Source organism: Muntiacus reevesi, chromosome X, assembly GCF_963930625.1.
Source record: "Muntiacus reevesi chromosome X, mMunRee1.1, whole genome shotgun sequence".
Taxonomy (NCBI): Eukaryota; Metazoa; Chordata; class Mammalia; order Artiodactyla; family Cervidae; genus Muntiacus; species Muntiacus reevesi.
This window is the reverse complement of record NC_089271.1, coordinates 7,424,973-7,445,080: the sequence shown is the minus strand read 5'-3', so window position 1 is coordinate 7,445,080 and position 20,108 is coordinate 7,424,973. Positions and strand designations below refer to the sequence as shown.

The 20,108-nt window shown below is 49.2% G+C and overlaps 1 pseudogene; it reads right to left on the bottom strand.

The window, feature by feature from the left end:
* Nucleotides 1-3,193: 3,193 nt before the first annotated feature.
* On the bottom strand, nucleotides 3,194-10,815 carry LOC136153942 (PI-PLC X domain-containing protein 1-like; annotated as a pseudogene).
* Nucleotides 10,816-20,108: the final 9,293 nt, after the last annotated feature.

The window sequence follows — 20,108 nt, the reverse complement described above, 5'->3', positions numbered from 1 at the left end:
TGAAATAACTCAAATGTCCATCAACTGGTGATCAAATAAATAAAACATGCAATGCAAAATTATTTGGCCATCAAATGAATGGAGTTCTTATATGAGCTATAACATGGTAGAGCTCAGAAATGATTATGCTAATTAATAAAGCCAGGAACAAAAGGCTTTCTATTGCAGTATTCTGTTCTTGTGAATGCGCATGTCTCAGATAAGGTAATTCTCTAAAGACCTAAAAAAGAGGAGTGAGTGCAAGGGCGCAGATGAAGGGGGAAGTGGAAAGTGTTTGCCATCTGGAGAGTGTTTCCCATTGGAGTGATGAAAATATTCTAGAATGAGGCTGTGGTTATGGTTATTCAACCTATGAATAAGTTACAAATCAATGAATTATATGGCTTAACTAGTAAATTCATGGTACAGGTACAACATGTCAATAAATCAGTTTTTTTAAACTACTGAAATTAACTTCTATATCCAGGAATATTATCCTTCAAAAACAAAGGAGAAGGAGATATTCTCATATGAACAAAAAATTGGGGAATTCATTCTCAGCAGATACCTTGAAATGTTAAAAGAAGTTATTTACACAGAGTAAGATGATACTGAAGAGAAATTATGAGTTAAGAAAGACTGTTATGTTGAAGTTTGACAGAAAACAACAAAATTCTGGAAAGCAATTATCCTTCAGTGAAAAATTAATTGAAAAAAAATGAAGGCAAATTGAAATGAAGGGTTTTTCTTATTATTATTAATTGGTTAAAGATAAATGCTTCTTTGGGCTTCTCCATCTTTGTTTTTCACTGATTATGAATCTTCATAATTAAAGTGGGTTTCATGTATACAAGATCTAGTTTCACTCAGTGGTAAAAAATCCACCTGCAATGCAGGAGCTGTAGCAGATGTCAATTCCATCTCTGGGTCAGGAAGATCCCTGGCAGGAGAGCATGGCAACCCACTCCAGCATTCTTGCCTGGAGAATCCCCGTGAACAGAAGAGACTGGTGGGCTTACAGTCCATGGGGTGGCAAAGAGCTGGACACGACTGTGCAAGTAAAGAACAGCAGACACATATTCCTAACAGAAACTCTGAAGATACTAAAAATAGATGAGAAAATTCTCAGCCCAAACAAAGCAAAACAAACAAACAAAACACCTAGATTGTAGAGCTGAATTATAAAAGGTTTTAGGCACTAAAATGTCTCCCAACAGTAGTTTAAACAGCGTGTTCCACACAAGAGAGAGGAGCAATTTCTAATATTCACTCAATAGAAAAATATTCTATTTACATTCATAAATTAAAGGCAATGAAAATGTCCAGAAAACAAACATAGTATAAAATCTACTGATCATTTTATATCTAATTAAGACTGTAAAACTGTAAGGGAATTTTTAAGAAAAAAATGTGAAGGTTTAAGCAGACCCCAATGAAAAGAGTTGAACACGACTGAGCGACTGACCTGAACTGAAGCAGTCCCAATGAATGTAATTTTATTCTCTTTTTTCCATAGGCTCAAAATAAATGAAAATTACGAACGAATTTCACTTTAAAACATATTTTTCAATTTCAGCAGGATATTTTCTATTCAAATATAAGATTTTTCAAGCTAAAAAAGTTTGTACCTTGCAGCGAATATTTTGTTTCACTGACTTAGACATAAATAAAATCACATTGTATGTCTTTACCTTGACCATTTTTGTGGTATCACTGTGCATTTAGAATCAACTGTTTCAATGTGGGGTCTGTGAAGTTCTCCGGTCACATACTGTTGAAGCCTAGCTTGAAGGATTTTGAGCATTACCTTGCTAGCATGTGAAATGAGTGCAGTCGTGTGGTAGTTTGAACATTGTTTGGCATTGCCCTTCTTTGGGATTGAAATGAAAACTGACCTTTTTCAGTTCTGAGGCCACTGCCAAGTTTTCCAAACTGACTGGCCTATTGAGTGCACCACTTTAACAGCACCATCTTTTAGGATTTGAAAGAGCTCAGCTGAAATTTCATCACCTCCACTAGCTTTGTTTGTGCTGCAGCTTTCTAAGGCCCACTTGACTTTGCACTCCAGGATGCCTGGCTCTGGGTGATTGATCACACCATCGTGGTTATCCAGGTTAATAAGATTTTTTTTTAATAGTTCTTCTACGTATTCTTGCTATCTCTTTTTAATCTCTTCTGTTTTAGGTAGGCCCATAACGTTTCTGTCCTTTATTGTGCCTGTATTTGCATGAAATGTTCCCTTGGCATTTCTGATTTTCATGAAGAGATCTCTAGTCTTTCCCATTCTATTGTGTTCCCTGTTTCTTTGCTTTATTCAAATCCCTTGTGAGTATATATATTGCAAGTGACAAATAGACTCAAGGGTTAGACCTGGCACACACAGCACCAGAAGACCTATGGATGGAGGTTCCTGACATTGTACAGGAGGTGGTGATCAAAATCATCCACACAAAAAGAATTGCAAAAAGGCAAAGTGGTTGTCTGAGGAGGCCTTACAAACAGATGAGAAGAGAAGAGAAAGGCAAAGCAGACACGGAAAGATGTAGCCACCTGAAGGCAGATTTCCAAGGACTCGCAAGGAGAGATAAGGAGGCCTTCTTAGTGAGCCACCAGGGAAGCCCCTTATCTAATAAAAGGGATTTCTCAGTGGGATCGCAAAGCGCTCAGTCCCCTCCTATGGACACTGTCATAGTGCCTCTCCCGCCTCCCGAGCTGGGGGTCACCGTCTGCCACTCTCAGTGCCCAGGGGGAGGGGGTACCCCAGCCTCTCCCATCGGGAACCCACAGACCAGGTGTGTCTCCTTGAGGATGTGATTGTACAAATCATGCACTCACCTTTGATCACCTCACACCCTGCATTCGCCGAGAGACACACGGAGAACCGAGGAGACCATGGACCCTGCCACCTGGCCCCACCTCTGCAGTAACCCACATTCAGTGGACTGGCGGACGGATGACCAGCCCCGCAGGACAGGGCTGAGAATAGCCTCCGCAATGCCCAGCTCCTAAAAGCGCCGTCCGTCAGCCTCTAGGCGGCTTCCAGTTTAGGCTGGTGACGTCACAGGACGTGACTGAGACGCACCCTCCGCGATACCCAGCTCCACTCACGCGCCGTCCGTAGGCCTCGAAGCAGCTTCCGGTTCAGCCCAGTGACGTCACAGGATGCGAACGAGGAGCGGCCTCCGCATCGCTCAGCCCCTCAGTGTGCCGTCCGTCAGCCCCGAGGTGGCTTCCGGTTCAGGCCGGAAACATCACAGCGCGTGACTGTGATGCATCCTCCTCGATGCCCAGCTCCACACATGTGCAGTCCATCAGCCTCAAGCAGCTTCCGGTTCAACCTGATGTCGTCGGCAACAAACCCGTTGGCCCAGATGAAGTCGCCTGCAATGGTGTTGGTACAGCCGGCGGCCGACCCCCGTCACTGGCCCCACACCCATGTGCAAAGGTAAGGGAGCCCCCACTGGGTCAGCTTCTCCAGGGACCAGGCGGGGTGGATGAGGACAAACTCCGGGTTCTCCATGAGGTTGATGCCGGCCATGAACAGCCTGCCTGGGACAAGAGAGGGGCTGCTGTTCTTGGTGCCAGCTGTGGGGTCAGCCGCCCACGTGTGCAGTCACTAACCCACGGAGTCATGTGGCCAACCAAACCATGTGGTCATCGACTCACATGGTCACCCTCCATGGGGTCACTACCCCATGCAGTGATCCCTCCACGTGGCCACCAACCCACGTGGTCACCCACCCATGGGGTCACTAACATGCGAGGTCTTGAGGTCACCTGTCCACATGATTACCCACTCACACCATCACCCACCTGCACGGTCACCCACCCACGTGGTCACCAACCCACAGGGTCTTTCGCCCATGTGACCAGTAACCCATGGGGTCACCTGCCCACCCAGCCACCAAGCTGTGCCATCACATACTCAGACTCTGGCCTCTGCAGTGGTCAGAGATTCAGATGTCTGACAGAGACCAAAGTTCAGACAGCAGGGGCTCACAGGGGTTTTGACTCACAAATTTCTCCTGTTACAGAGGGCAGGCGGGCTGGACAGTGACCCAGGAGATGTCCACATCCTGACCCCGTGTGGTGGACACAATAATGTCTGCACAGATGTTCACATCCTGTCTACATCCTGACCCCCTGTGGTGGACACAGTAACATCCCCAAGAATGTCCATGCCCTGGTCCCCATGTGGTGAACAGAATAATGTCCCCTAATACATCCTGTTCCATTTCTCCTCTTGAACCCAAAGCCAGCCCCATTTGCTAGGACTTGCATGTGACCAGTTGTCCTGGTGTGAAGGCGGCACTCACCTGGGTGGCTGCAGCTCTTCATGTGCTCCAGGTAGTGGACTAGGGCTCGGGGCTTCACCTGGTTCCCCCACCAGTAGGGGATACTGGGCCACAGTTCTGCATGCTGACTCATGGATGCCTCGTCCTTGTATGACAGGATGACCTGCTGTTCCTGGGACCACAGCTAGCACAGAGTCAGCACCTCCTGTGGGTTGAATCATCCAGGTACCCATGAGACGTGTTCACAGGGGTTATTGGGGTACCTTGTGACACGATGTGTCAGTTATTGGGGGTGTCCTAGAAGCTACAGTGGTGTGTGGATTATTGGGGGTTCTATGAGCAGTGATGGGCTGGTTATTGGGTTCTCTGTGAGAAGAGACAGTCATGGGTGGAATAATGGCATGTCTGAGTAGAGACACTAGTGGGTAGATTACTGGGGTGTCTGAGTGGAGATGGTGATGGGTGGGTTATTGGGGTGTCTTGAGCAGTGATTGGTAGATTTTTGGGGTGTTTGAGTGGAGACAGTGGTGGGTAGATTACTTGGGTGTCTTGAGCAGTGATGGGTCAATCATTGGGGTGCCTGAGTGGAAACAGATGTGGATGGATTATTGGGATTCCTGATAAGAAACAGCGGGTGGATTACTGGGGCATCTCGAGGCGTGATTGATCGATTTGGGGAGTGTCTGAATAGAGACCAGGCAGGGTGGATTATTGGGCGTGCCTGTGACCAGTGATGGGCTGGTTACTGGGGTGTTTCAGTGGAGACAGTGGTGGGTGGATTACTGGGGTCTCGTGAATGGTGTCATCAGGTGTCTGAATCAGCCTCATGCAGTGAGCAGACAGTCTGATTACAGTGAATCCTAATGCTCCCGCTGCCAAGAGCATGGGGGGCCTTTGGCCTCTGCTCACCCCACGGGGACACAGCATGTCCCCAGAGATGTTCTTGATGCAGCCCATCAGCTACTCATGCAGGTCCTCCATCATGCCCTTGAAGTTCCTGTATGCCAGGATAACCACCTCCAGGGGTTGGTTCTCCAGCCACGCCGAGATCTCTGTGAGGGTGTTCTGAGCAGGGGTGGAGGAGAGGGGCCTTGTAGTGAGAGACAGGGGCGTGGGTGGGGACTTCTCCCCAGCACAACCCCTCTACAGACGGGTTGGGGGTCCTGACACACAAAGACATAAAGCGTGGTGCCTGCTCCCAAGGGACCCAGCCTCTCCTGAGTGGCAGTGGGGAGCTGTGGCATTGCTCTGGTGTGTGTGTGTATGTGTTTGTTTGTGTGCATATGTACATGCTCCTGTAGGTACAGGTGACCACACATCTGTGCGTGTGTTCAGGGTCTGTGTGTGCACGGATATGCGTGCGTGTGTGTGTGCACAGCAGCAGAGAGCAGTGCTTATAATACTGTGAGAAGTCTGTACTGCAGTGACTGTGGGAGGCCAGCAGGGCACATGCAGACTGAGGCAGGCCGGAACCTCCAGACCCCAAGGGTCGTTAGGTTCTGTGGTGGGGCACCGGGGCCGAGGCCAGAGTGAAACAGTAACTGACTTGGCCACACTGTCCACTGCAAAACCAACAGTGTTGGTGGTGCCGGGGTTGAGCCCAGGTCCAGATTGTGGTCTTGGGGGAGTGTTCCTACAGAGTCCAGCCTCACTCTCTTCTCAGGCAGTCCCTGGGTGGAAGCTCCCTGTGGGTTCAACAGCCTGGGCTCCAAACACCCAAGCTGGACCCTTGGACATGAGGACACACAAGACCCACAAAGGTCTGTGCCCACCCCACAAACAGCTCTAGGAAAGGCAAGAAGGAATCAAGAGGGGAGAACAAAAGGAAGAAACATCTACCCACCACACAAATAAGACAGGAAAAAGCAAAAAATAACTTTAACATAAATTGAAAAGTGAAAGTTGTTCAGTTGTTTCCAACTCTTTTCGACCTGATGGACGGTAGCCCACCAGACCCCTCTGTCCATGGAATTATCCAGGCAAGATGACTGGAGTGGGTTTCCATTCCCTTCTCCAGGAGATCTTCCCAACCCTGGAATCAAACCCTTGTCACCCACATTGCAAGCAGATTCTTTGCCAACTGAGCCACCAGGGAAGCCCTAATATAAATTTGTAGCAGAAAATGTACTGTGTCCTCTACAAGGAGTCAAAATGGAAAAAGAAAAAATATATAAGGATAAAAAAGGGAAAGAAAATAATGGATTTCCTCTATCCAAAAGAAAACAAAAAGCAAAAACTAACATTAACATAAACTAGTAGCAGAAAATGGTACTGTGTTCTCTAAACAGAGTCATAATGGAAAAACAAAAAAATATATAAGGGTAAAAAAATGGGAAAGGAAGTCACGCCCCCCCCCCCGAATCCAAATTAAAAGAAAAAGCAAAGACTCATATGAATATTGTCAGCTACACACAGGCACTTGCCATCCACCTCTACTAGGATTAAATTAAGTGCTGCTGCAGCCACTGACCTTCAACACCCCTTTAAAGACCACCACCCGTGCCCCCCCATCCCACACACAACCCAGTTCTCCTTGGCAGCCATCCCACTTGAGACCCCGGCAATGAGGCCCCCCAGGATGGAGGGACCCTGCCCTGGAGGGACATAGAGCAGAGGGACCCTGGCACCAAGGGACCCTCAGAGCAGAGGGACCCCAGTCCTGCAGGACTCCCGGGTTCTGGTGGACCCCCTACTGCTCACTCCCTCCTCTGGGTGTGAGCTGTAAGGCCAGGCTGCAGGCACCTGATGCAAGCAGGAATGAGGTTTGCCCACATTCCAGCCCTGGCTCTCTGCCCGTCAGATCCCCTGAGGAAGATTCTAGCAACCAGGGATCTCCCAGGAGAAAGCAGTTACACAAGGCAAGAGCTTTGCTTGACAGCCATCTGTCCCCTCCAGGTGGGCCCCTGCTCCTGGGGGCACCTGGGCCCAGGTGGGTTCTCTACCCAGTCCAGCCTCCAACCCCTGGCTAACATGTGCCAGTGACAGGACCACTGTCAGTTGGGTGCCCCCTCCCCGCAGACAGGGCCCCCAGCATTGACTCCTCTACATCCTCCACAATGACTGCTTCCCACCCGGCTTCTCTCCACCCCATAAGACCCCCGATCCACCCAGGAGAAGCACTACAGGGGAGGGGTGGGAGTGTGTGCATGTGTTCTCAGTCGCTTCAGTCGTCTCGACTCTGTGACCCCATGGGCTGTAGCCTGCCAGGCTCCTCTGTCCATGGGATTTCCCAGGTGAGAATACTACAGTGGGGTGCCATTTTCTCCTCCACGGATCTTCCCGTCCCAATGAGCAAACCTGTGTCCGCTGCATTGCAGGCTGATTCTTTACTGTCTGAGCCACCAAGAAAGTCTCCCTGGAGGCGGTGCCGGGGTGCAAACACAAACCCACCTCAGAGGACATGGGAACTCAACTATTGCTTCTCTGGGACCAGGAAGGAGCTCTGGTGTCAGCTCAGCTGCACAAAGTGCGGGACCCAACCTCCCCCTCCCCCCCCCCCCAGTTTGCCCAGCCTCTGTGACTTCAGACGGTGATGCTCTTAGTCCATGGGTCCCACTCTGGCTTTGGGCTGGTTCCAGAGTAAAGCTGTGTCCTTTCCTACCTTTCTGGGAGGGGAAGATCTCCTGGAGGAGGGCATGGCAACCCACTCCAGTATTCTTGCCTGGAGAATCCCATGGACAGAGGAGCCTGGTGGGTACACTCCATGTTGTTGCAAAGAGTCAGACACGACTGAGCACAGACAGACCCTCTCTAGTTACAAGTACTTTCATAGTATTTTCAGGCTCTTTATGATGCCAGTGTTGTGGGTAATGTGTAGTTTCATTGATTCTTTTCCTTTTAAATCTGTGTCATCTGTTTCAGAGACAGTGTGGAGAGGTTCACACTTTAGCGGTCACCTGGGGACAATCCAGAAATCCTTTCTGTCTCTAAACATAGGTTTGGACTAGCTTTATTTCTTGCTCTCTCTCTCTTTTTTTATATTTATTCTCTAGGATCAAGGAATGGGAAGGAGGATTTACAAGTTCATAATATACTTTGATTTGATGATATTATGGAAGAGTGGATGGATGGGTGAATAGATAAGTGGATAGATGGATGGATGGATGAGTGGGTGGTGGGTGGGTGGATGGATGGATAGAGAGAAGGATGGGTCAGTGGGGTTGGATCAGTGGATGGGTGGATGACGGATTGGTCAGTGGATGCATGGATGCATGATGGATGGGTGGATTTATGGATGGATGGTTGGGTGGATAGGTGAGTGGGTGGGTGGGTGTGTGGGTGGATGGACAGATGGGTGGGTCAGTAGTATGTGGTCCTTGCACACAGTGGTGTATGACTCACCATGAAAAGGAGTGAAGTTCTGACACACGTTACATCGTGAATGGAACTTGAACACATGATAATCAGTGACAGAAGCAGACACAGAAGGACACATTTTTACTTCCCCATTTATAAGAGGTGTCCAGAACAGGCAAATTTACAAAGACAAAAGCAGATGAGTGGTGCCCGGGCTTGGGGGAGAGGCATCACGAATTATTATGTACGGGGTACAGGAAGGAGAGCAGCCAAGGGCCCCTCTGTGGATGAAGGAGGCCTGAAGACGTGGAAGCCTCCTCCGTGTGGGGCCCCCACAGCCTTCCCCACAGGGAAGCACCTGGAACAGTTGAGAGACCAGGTCCACTTTCCATGTCTGCTCCACACCCTCAAGAGAATTGCCGTGTGGGGGCCCCTCCTCCCAGGGATAGGGCGACCGGCATAGAACCCTGCAACTGTCGAGAGGGTGAGAAAGAGTCTAAAGCTGCCTTCCATAGAAAACAGCACTTCCTGTTTGTCCAACTGTCCATGTGCGCTCCCAGCGGGCAGTGCCCAGGGACACAGAGCCAGGTCAGTTCCCGGTGTCCGCGCGGCCAGAGGAGTGCTGGTGGAGAATGGGGCGCGTTTGCACCTCTAGGAGGTGAGCAGGGTGGTGCTGTGTGGCAGGGACCCTCCCCTCCCAGGCCATGGTGTCTGGTGGCCGCCCCTCTGATGGCCTGAGCACTGCTGTGTCACCCTGGAAGTGCCTGCCGGCCTGGTCACCATGGGGCATCCCCAAGCCGAGATGCCCGCCCATGGCTGAGCTTTGCAGCATTTTTGCAACCAAACTGGCTGGAGTCAAAGGTTCCTCATTTTAATTAGATAGTTCCGGTACCACTTATCGAGTTGTTTTGGGGGCAGGTGGACACCTTAAACTTTGGGCCCTCCAGGCTCAAGTGCAGAAGGTGCTGCACAAGCTCTGATGGAAAAGGTGGGTGGAAAGGTGAGGGGTCCCCAGGAGTAGGACAGAGTGGCTGAGAAAGCACAACCCCTCCCCAGGGTGGCTGGCATGTGTCCTCAAGGCAGGCTCTCGGAGGTTCACATACCTTCCAGGTTGAATGGAATAAAGGGGACAGAGAAGGGAAGGTGCTGGTGTGTGTATGTATGTGTGTGCAGTATGTGTGCGTGTGTGTTTGCTGTATGTGTATGCATGTGTGTGTGTGGTGTGCATGTGTGTGTGCATGTGTGTTTGGTGTATGTGTGTACGCACGTGTGTGTGTGTTCAGTGTGCCTGTGTGTGCCTGCATGGGTGCATGTTTGGCCCTGAGGCTTCCCACACTCGGACCCGTCTCGCAGCCGCATCCCCGCCGAGCCGAGCCTGCGGGGCCTCACCTGAGATGGAGAGGTGGTGCAGGGGCACATCCCAGAGCTGAGAACTCAGCGCTGACATCCAGTCCGCGTTCGCCTTGGTGGCACAGGAAGGAGCCGGGCGAGTTCACCTGCCAGCCCATCAGAGGTCGAGCCTGGGATATCTGGGGGAGGAAATGGGGCTTTGCATAATTAAATCAGGACATGCAGAAGACCCAGTGCTGGCGGCGTGGAGGCATGATTCTGACAAACGAGAAATGACAGACTTCTCTCCAAGAGAAAGGATTGGGTGATGGAGAGGGGAGAAGAGCTCTAGAGACAGAGAGACTAAGACACAGAGAGAAATGGACAGAGACATGAAGAGAGACAGACAGAAGCAGAGCGAGGGGAGAGAGACACAGGAGGTGAAGTGAGGGTTTGAGGGGGAGCAAGGGAGGGAGGAGATGGACCACCAGACAGACCCCAGCAGCTCAAGTCTGTTCTCCCTGAGGCTAGAGCTGGCGTTCCCCTCCAGAGGGTCTCCCACCCTCGCGCTGTGCACTAACCCCTCCTCTTGGGGCTGAGAGGGGCCCAGTTGAGCCTGTGGGGTCTCCAGGGACGGGGGCTTCCATCCTAGGGGCGATGGAGCCCAGACACTAGGTCACACCGCCTTCACTCCCCAGAGGCGCTCTCTCCATCGGGTGGGTGTTGCTGCAGTAAAAGTGACTGAAGAGGCTCCCAGAATGAAGCACCCACCTGAGCAGCTATGAAGCTGGGATTGCCTCTGGTCAGGGTCTGAGTGTCCCCTCTCTCCTGTTCTGGGTGGGTGTCCTGGTGGAACGGGGACAGATGAGTAAAAACACTATAGAGACTTTACCCACGTGGGGCCAAGCATGGCCATCCCATCATGCGAGGAGATGATTTAAAACACAATCTCCTGGAGACGTGAACCATGACTTCTGAGTGGCGTCTGCGGACTTTTGTCCACCCACCCAGACCCTGATCTCACTCCCAAGCCTCTGTGCCTTGTCTTTCCATGTGGGAGAGGGGACAGAGCCCTCTTCGTGGTGTTGAAGGTGATCTGAGGGTCCAGGAACCCCCTCCCTCACCTACCATGTCCTGGAAACAGTTTCTGCAAAGACTCCTCCCTATAGAGACTCAGATCCTCACTTCCGTGACCCGGCCACACAGACCAGTCCCTCCCCAGAATCATCAGTTGGGGCTGACCCGGTCATTCCCAGGACCAGTCAGAACATGGATCTGTGACCCACTGGTTCCGCCTGCCCAGCCCCAACTGCAGCCACTGTCCCTGACTGGGCAGAAGCCTCCCCTCACAGCTCCTCCTGAGTCAGGGCCTGTGGTCCACGTGCCATCAGGACTGCTTTCATGGCAAACATATGCCTGGGCCTTTATATTTGTGTTTACTGCTCTCCACGGACAGGGCTTGTCCCTATTCTCAAGGTCCCCTCTCTATAGTAATAGTTCCCTTCTGTTGTCATAGTACCCCCTCTACAGTAATAGTCCCCTTCTGTTGTCATGGTCCCCCCTCTACAAGAATATTCCCCTTCTGTTGCCATGGTCCCCGCTCTACAGTAATACTCCCCTTCTATTGTCATACTAGCCCCTCCAGAGTAATAGATCCCCTTCTATAGTAATAGCCCCCTCTAATATCATAGTTGGAGAAAGGCATGGAAACCTACTCCAGTAATCTTGCCTGGAGAATCCCATGGACAAGAAGAGCTTGGCGGGCTCCATGCGGTCAGTCCATGGAGTCACAAAGAGTGAGACACGAATGAATGACCAACACTAATGTCATAGTGTTTAGAGCAATAGCCCTCTATTCTCAAAATTCCACTTCTACAGTAACTGTGCTCCTCTACTGTCATAGTCCCCCCTCTGTGATAGTAGTCCTCCTACATTGTATTACTCCCCTTCTATTGTCATTGCCCCCCCCCACAGTAATAGTTCCTCTTCTACAATATTAGCTCCTCTCTAATGTCATAGTAACAGTTTCCCCTGTAGGGTAACAGTTCTCTATTAGAGAACTAATAGAGTAAGAGTTCTCCTTTATTGTCATAGTCCTCCACCCCATACACTCACAGTACTGTCTTTGTTGTCATGCTTCACTTTCTATTGACATAGTCCCCCCCTCTGCAGTAAAAACCTCTCCTCTACTGAAATAACCCCCCTCTAATGTCATAGTCCTGCTATATAGTGGTAGCCCCCCCTCTATTATCAAAGTTCCCCTTCTAGTAGTACTGTTACAGTCCTCTCTCTGCAATAATAGTCCTCCTTGATTGGAGTAGTACACTTAAATGATAATAGTCTGTCTATACTATCCCCCTTCTAGAGTAAAAGTCCTCCATTGCTATAATCTCTGTCTACAGTAAACATCCCCTTCTACTGTCATAGTCCACTCCCTGTTGTAATAAGTCTGTGTCTGTGGTAATAGTCTCTCATCTAATAACCTCTCTCTGTTGTCACTATTCCCCTTCCACAGTCAAAGTCCCCCTTCTACTATAACAGTCCTGCCTCTATTGTCATAGTTTCCCCTCTACACTAATAGTCCCCTTCTGTTGTCCCTACTCTATGTTAATAGTCCCTTCTCTATCATAATAGTCCCCCCTCTGTAGTAATAGTCTTCCTCAGTTTCAGTAGTCCCTTTCTATTGTAATAGTCCCTGTCTGCAGTTACAGACCTCCGTTCATTATAATAGTCCCCTCTAAGGTAATCGTCCTCTTCTATTATAATAGTCCCTCTCTCTTTGTCGTAGCCCCCTCTTTTCAGTAACAGTCCCCACTCTACAATGATAGACCACCCTCTACTATAATAGTCTCACGTATACTAGAGTAATCCTCTCTCAACAGTGAGAGTCCTCCTCTATTGTAATAGCCCCCCTAAATGGTAAGAGTCCTCCCTGCATAAATAGTTCTGCCTCTTCTGTAATAGCCCCCCTCTACAGAATGGTCCCCTCTATTGTAATAGTTCCCTTGATTCTGATAGTTCTCTGTGTTGTCATAGTCCCTCCCCTACTGTAACAGCGCCCACGGTATCAGAGTCGCCCTACTATAACTTTCCCACTCCACGGTAATAGTCCCCCACTACAGTAAGGGTCCTCCTTGATTATGAGTCCCCTCTCCACAGTAGGGCTTCCCTGGTGGCTCAGCTGGTAAAGAATCCGCCTGCATTGTGGGAGACCTGGGTTCAGTCCCTGGGTTGGGAAGATCCCCTGGAGAAGGGAAAGGTTACCCACTCCAGTATTCTGGCCTAGAGAATTCCATGGCCTGTCTAGAGTCAGACACGACTGATGAACTTTCACTTTCTCCACAGTAACATCCCCCCTACATGGCCATAGCCCCACTCCTCTATCATATTAGTCCCCTCTCTACAGTAATATTGCCCCTTGTACAAATAAAGTCCTACCTCTATGTAATCATCCCCCCTCTAGAATAATAGTTCTTCTCCCTGAAGAGCTCATCCTCCTGTAATAGGCCCCTTTCCTCTTCACAATAACCCTTCAGAATAAGAGTCTCTTTTCTAATCCGAATAGTCAACGAGATGCAAGTAGAACACACAGCAAAACAGTATGTCAGAACCCCCAGCACGGCACCATGGGGGCCCCCGTGGATGTGTGCGCCCCGCCACATAGGGCTCCTTTGGTGTTTCTGTGTCACCATCCTGGAGACACCTGTGGCTGTGTGTCTGTCTTCCCCTCAAAGAGGAGACCTCCGCACAATACAGGTCACCTGCCCACTGGGTGTCGTTTCCACAACTCTCCCCACAACACAGGTCACCTGCCCACTCCTGAGCCCTACTGTCTCCACATACCTGGACTTCTGTTCCATCAGAATCTGGGTCAGTGTGCAACAAATGCTTAATCTTCACATTTGGACCAGCCTGAGATGGTGATGGGTTCACTGTGATGGGAGGAATAATGTCCCATCGCCTGTGGACACCAATCCTGTATTGCAAGACACTCTCCCATCTCCCAGGCACATAGGTGTGGGTCACCTGTCCTCTCTTCCTTGTCTCCGAACCCCAGCTCTCTGGTTTCCCAGTGCAGATTCAGGAGTGCTCAGCAGTAGTGCCACCCAGCCGCGAGGCCTCAGACAGCACCCCAGGGAGCAAGCCGGGTGCCCCTGCACACCCTGATGGCTCTTCCTCCTGTGAGTCTGCCGTGCCCTCTGAGTTCTCAGGCCACTCAGGTGAGCAGGTGGGGCGCGTGCCGGTGAGGTCAGGTTCTGCCCCCGCTGGCCCACGGTGAGGCACTGGAGGAGGCCCCGTGTGACCTCATGCACGTCTGTGGGTGGGGATGGAAACAGAGGCGCTCAGGAAATAGTTCTCAGGTGAATGAATGGATGGAGCAATGCAGGGCCAGCAAACCCAGCACATAGCTGGTCCTGTCGTCCTGCTCACCCGGCCCCCTGAGTGGTCAGCAGGCTTCATGATCGCCAGGCTCCTAGACCTTTGGTCAGGCCCCCAAACTCATCAGCTCCCTGAAATGCTCACTGGGTCCCCCAGATACTCGCCAGCCCCCTGAAAAACTTACTGTGTCACAGATACTCGCCAGATCCCTGAAAGGCTCACTGGGTCCCCCAGATACTTGCCAGCCCCCTGAAACACTCACTAGGTCCCCCAAACTCACCAGCTCCCTGAAAGTCTCACTGGCTCCCCCAGATACTCACCAGCCCCCTGAAACACTCACTGGGTCCCTCAGATACTCGCAGGCCCCCTGAAATGCTCACTGTGTCCCACAAACTCACCAGCTCCCTGAAACACTCACTGGGTCCCCCATACTCACTAACCCTCTGAAAGGCTCGCTGGGTTCCCCTAACTCTCCAGCCCCCTGAAAGTCTCACTGGCTCCCCCAGATACTCACCAGCCCCCTGAAACACTCACTGAGTCCCCCAGATACTCACCAGCCCCCTGAAACACTCACTGGATCCCCCAAACTTGCCAAGCCCCTGAAAGTCTCACTGGCTCTCCAAGATACTCACCAGCCCTCTGAAACGCTCACTATTTCCCCCAAAGTCGCCAGTCCCCTGGAACACTCACTGGGTCCCCCACACTCACCAACCCCCTAACACGCTCGCTGGGTTCCCCTAACTCACCAGCCCCCTGAAACGCTCATTGTGTCCCCCAAGCACTTCCCGGGCTCCCAAAGTGTCCATCCACTCCGACAAACACATGGCCCTACCCCCTCTGTGTGTGGACGGGACACAAGACCTGGGTCATCAGGTGTCCTCCCCCAGTGGCACCAGCCAGCACAGGGTCAGCACCGGCTCATGACTCATGATGGGCTTGTCACTGTCCCCACGAGCCACAGTCCAGGGCTCCCTCAGGATCCGTGCTCTGACCCAGAGGGACTCAACTTCCACGTGGAGATGCCGGGTGGGTGCCTCCCTTACTCCACATGGTCCGGGCCCTCTAGCCCCTCCTGTGCACAAACACACACACACACACACACACACACACACACACACACACGATGCTGTGAAAGGTTGAGGTCAGGAGGACAAGGGTGGTGACAGAGGATGAGATGGTTGGATTGCATCACTGACTCAATGGACATGAGTTTGAGTAAACTCCAGGAGTCGGTGATGGACAGGGAGGCCTGGAGTGCTGCAGTCCATGGGGTCGTAAAGAGTCAGACATGACTGAGTGACTGAACTGATCTGAACTGGACACAGCTTTTAGAGTTGCTGTTAAAAAAAATGGCCACAAGGAGTCAGCATTGCTTTTGCTTCACACTCCACTTCTAAATTTCTTTTTTTTAATTAATTTATTTATCTTAATTGGAGGTAATTACTTTACTATATTGTAGTGGGTTTTGCCATACATTGACATGAATCAGCCAGGGGTGTACATGTGTTCCCCATCATGAACACCCCTCCCACCTCCCTCCCCATCCCATCCCTCAGGGTCAGCCCTGAGCATTCTGTTTCATGCATTGAACCTGGACTTGCAATCTATTTCACAAATGATAATATACATGTTTCAATGCTATTGTCTCAAATCATCTCACCCTCACCTTCTCCCACAGGGTCCAAAAGTCTGCTCTTTACATCTGTGTCTCTTTTGCTGTCTCACATGTAGGGTCATCATTATCATCTTTCTAAATTCCATATATATGTGTTAATATACTATATTGGTGAATTTCTCTCTGACTTACTTCACTCTGTATAATAGGACCCGGTTTCATCCACCTCATTAGAACTGATTCAAATGCATTCTCTTTAATAGCTGAGTAATATTCCATTGTGTACATGTACCACAGCTTTCTTATCCATTCATCTGCTGATGGGTATCTAGGTTGCCTCCATGTCCTGGCTATTATAAACAGTGCTGCGATGAACATTGGGGTACACGTGTCTCTTTCAGATCTGGTTTCCTTGGTGTGTATGCCCAGCAGTGGGATTTCTGGGTCGTATGGCAGCTCTATTTCCAGTTTTATAAGGAATCTCCACACTGTTCTCCATAGTGGCTGTACTAGTTTGCATTCCCAACAACAGTGTAAGAGGGTTCCCTTACTCTGCAGCCTCTCCAGCATTTATTGTCTGTAGACTTTAGGATAGCAGCCATCCTGACCAGAGTGAGATGGTAGCTCATTGTGGTTTTGATTTGCATTTCTCTGATGATGAGTGATGTTGACCATCTTTTCATGTGTTTGTTAGCCATCTGTATGTCTTCTTTGGAGAAATGTCTGTTTAGTTCTCTGGCCCATTTTTTGATTGGGTCATTTATTTTTCTGGAATTGAGCTGCAGGAGCTGCTTGTATATTTTTGACATTAATTTTTTGTCCATTGCTTCGTTTGCTATTATTTTCTCCCATTCTGGAGGCTGTCTTTTCACCTTGCTTATACTTTCCTTCGTTATGCAAAAGCTTTTAAGTTTAATTAGGTCCCGTTAGTTCATTTTTGCTTTTATTTCCATTACCTTGGAGGTGGTCCTAGAGGATCCTGCTCTAAATTTCGTTTTATGTGCATTCATTGTTGTTTTATATTGAAGTAGGGTTGACTTCCAATACTGTGTTTGTTTCAGCTGTACAGGAGCTGGATTCAGTGATACACAGACATTTATCTATTCTTTTTCGGATTCATTTTCCCCAGAGAGATGATTACAGTGTCCCCAGTAGGCTGCCCTTTGCTATTCAACAGTTTTTTTTCCTGATTATCTGTTTGATGTATATTAACATCTGTTTGTTCCTTGCAAACTCTTCCTTTATCCCACATCCCTAACTTTTTTACAAATAATCATAAGTTGGTTTTCTAAGTTTGTGAGTCTCTTTCTACTGTGTAATACCCTACATTTGCATTAATTTCAAGAAGATACCTGTCAGTGATACCTTCTGATATATGTCTTTCTCTCTCTGCCTTCCTTTACTTAGTATGGTATTGACTCTATCCATCCAGCTGTTGTCACTGGCATTATTCCGTTCTGATTCAGGGCTGGGTAGTATTCCAGTGCAGAGGTGCACCACTCTGACTTCATTTTCCTGTTGATGAATAACTTCGTTGAATTTGCTGCAGGGGGAGCTTCCCTGGTGGCTCAGCCAGTAGAGAATCCACCTGCCAATGCAGGAGACATGGGTTCAGTCCCTGAGTGGGGAAGATCCCCTGGAGAAAGGCATGACAACCCACTCCAGTATTCTTGGCTGGAGAATTCCATGGACAGAGGGGCCTGGCAGACTACAGTTCATGGGGTCACAAAGTGTTGGACATGACTGAAGGGACTGAGAATACATGCAAAGGAAGAAAAGAGGAATGAGTTTTTTATTCTTTCCCTTTTTTGAGAACAAAGGAGATAAAGAAAACAGTGAGCAGGCCTGAATATTCGTAGTCTTTTTACTTTAACTATTCATAACTCTGGATGTCTGTGAATAAGTTTGCTTTTCTGCCCCCTAACTCTGCAGGAGTTACAAGTAACATTTTTTCCTTGGACTCTATGCTAAATACATCCCCTATCTGGTGTTTACCCTTACAACACCCTTCCCCTTGTAAAGACATATCAGAAAGAAGATGGCAGAGCCACCCTAATTGCCAGAGTCAGTTACTGGGTTATTGACTTCAGTCTATGACTGTCTTTGAAAAAAGGCACAAGGAAGAAATTGAGATCCTATCTCCTTTGTTCCTCATCACTGACACCTGACTGTGAGCCCTTGCCTTATATAAGCCCCAAACTCTTCATGGGTGGAGGGTAGGGGGGTGCACAGTCCTTGAGGCATGACCCTATTGTGTTTCCCTGTCTGCTGGCTTGAGAATAAAAGCCACCTTTGTATCTCCTTCAAACTCTGTCTCCGTATTTTTTATTTGGCTTCACTGGGCAGAGAAAGCCAAGATTTTGGCCAGCAACAATTCTAGTTCTTGGCCATTGTCAGTTGAGCTTCCCTGAAAACAAGGGTGCACGGGTCACTGTGAATTCTGATTTTCTGTGGGTCTGAGCCCAGACATGGGATTGTCGGGCCATGTGGTTCTGGATGTTTAGTTGATAAAGAACTTCCTTGTTGGTTTTGAGAGTTCCTGCACCCATTTACACCCCCACTGAGAGTGTAGGAGAATTCCCTTTTGCCTCCATCCTCCGCAGCCCGTATTCTCTGTGGATGTTTTAGGCAGTGGCCACTCTGACCTGTGGGAGGGGATTTTTCATGGGAGCTTTGATTTGCATGGATTTAATACATAGTGGCGTGCTGCAGTCCGTGGGATTGCAAAGAGTAGGACACAACTGAGCAACTGAACTGAATACATACTAAGCTGGATAAACTTTCCAGGTGCTTTTTGATACTGTACCAAGTGATTACAGTTTACTTCTTGACATTGTTTTCTTGAAAGGTGGCCCTGTTTTGAAATCCTGTCTGATGATCTACCCCGGGACATGACTGGAAGGGAGGGGTCATTTACACTCCCATAGGCCTTGTGAAAATGAAGAGCCCAACACTAGGTTTACAGTTGTTTTTCTGGAAGACAGTTCTAAGGAAACAGCATTGCTTCCTGCCCCACTCTGGTCCTCAGGCATTGAGTCTCATGGAAAACTCTGTTCATGGATTGCCAGCTAGAGTGGACTGTGCCAGAAGAAACACCCAAGGCTTGAGTCTCATTTCTCCTTCCCCCTTACCCAGGATCCCCAGGGTCCTCAGGACGCATCCCAGTTTGTGGACACCACTCTGCAGAGGGTGCTGTCATCTGTAGGTGGGGTGACCCTAAGGATGGAGGCTGGAGTTAGGAACCCCAGCTTAGGGGACATAGACTGACCAGGGGACCTTGCCAACCTGTTCCAGCCCGGAGGCTTCACCAATTCTTAGATGATGTAGGCTTGGTTTCTCTGCAGGAGGTTCCACCTGCACCTGGAGGTTGGGTGCTCATGCAGAGGGAAGGAGGCACCCCAGATCCATTGTGGGGTCATATTTCTTGCCACATGCTCCAAGCTCCGTCTGCACTGAGATCCTCCAGGCTTGGGACCGAAACCAGCTCAGGCTCCAGGGATGTGACACCATCCGGGTCACCATGGCCTGAGGGCAATAGAGTCAGCCTTTCTAATTCCTTTTCTGTACTTTTATTCCCTAACTTGAATTGGCGTGTGTAGTTGAATGACAAGGTTGTGGGTGTTTTTTGGGTTTCTTTTGGACTGACAGCAACTCGATTCACTTGTATGTAGATGTGTATATCTTCTCTTCCAGGTTCTTTTCTGATATAGGATGCTACAGAGTGTTAAATAGGATTCCTGTGTTACACACTGGTTCCTGGTGGATTCTTTTCTTTTTTTATTTTTTAATATTAGCCTCCCGATGTTAGACTGAATCAATTCATTACTCCCTGTCCTACAGTTTTGTTTTGTTTTTCTTCCTGGAGACCATTGATTCTTTTCTGAGTCTGAGACTATTTCTCTTTGGTCAAGAATTTCATCTGTATCCATTTTTAGATCCCAGCTACAAGTGATATCTTATGCTAATACCCCTCCCTCAGCTCACTTGCTATGTGAGCTTTTTTCCCTGAGCCCGCCCATGGCATTCTTTCCTGCTTGTTATGGCTGAGTGACGGTTCATTGTCTTCTTTATTCCTTTTGGACGTCTTTGTTTGCAAATATTTTTTCCCATTCTGAGGACTGTCTTTCTCTTTCATTTAGGGTTCCTTTGCTGTGCAAATGCTTTTAAGGTTAATTCAGTCCTGTTTACTTAGTTTTGGTTTATTTTTCATTATT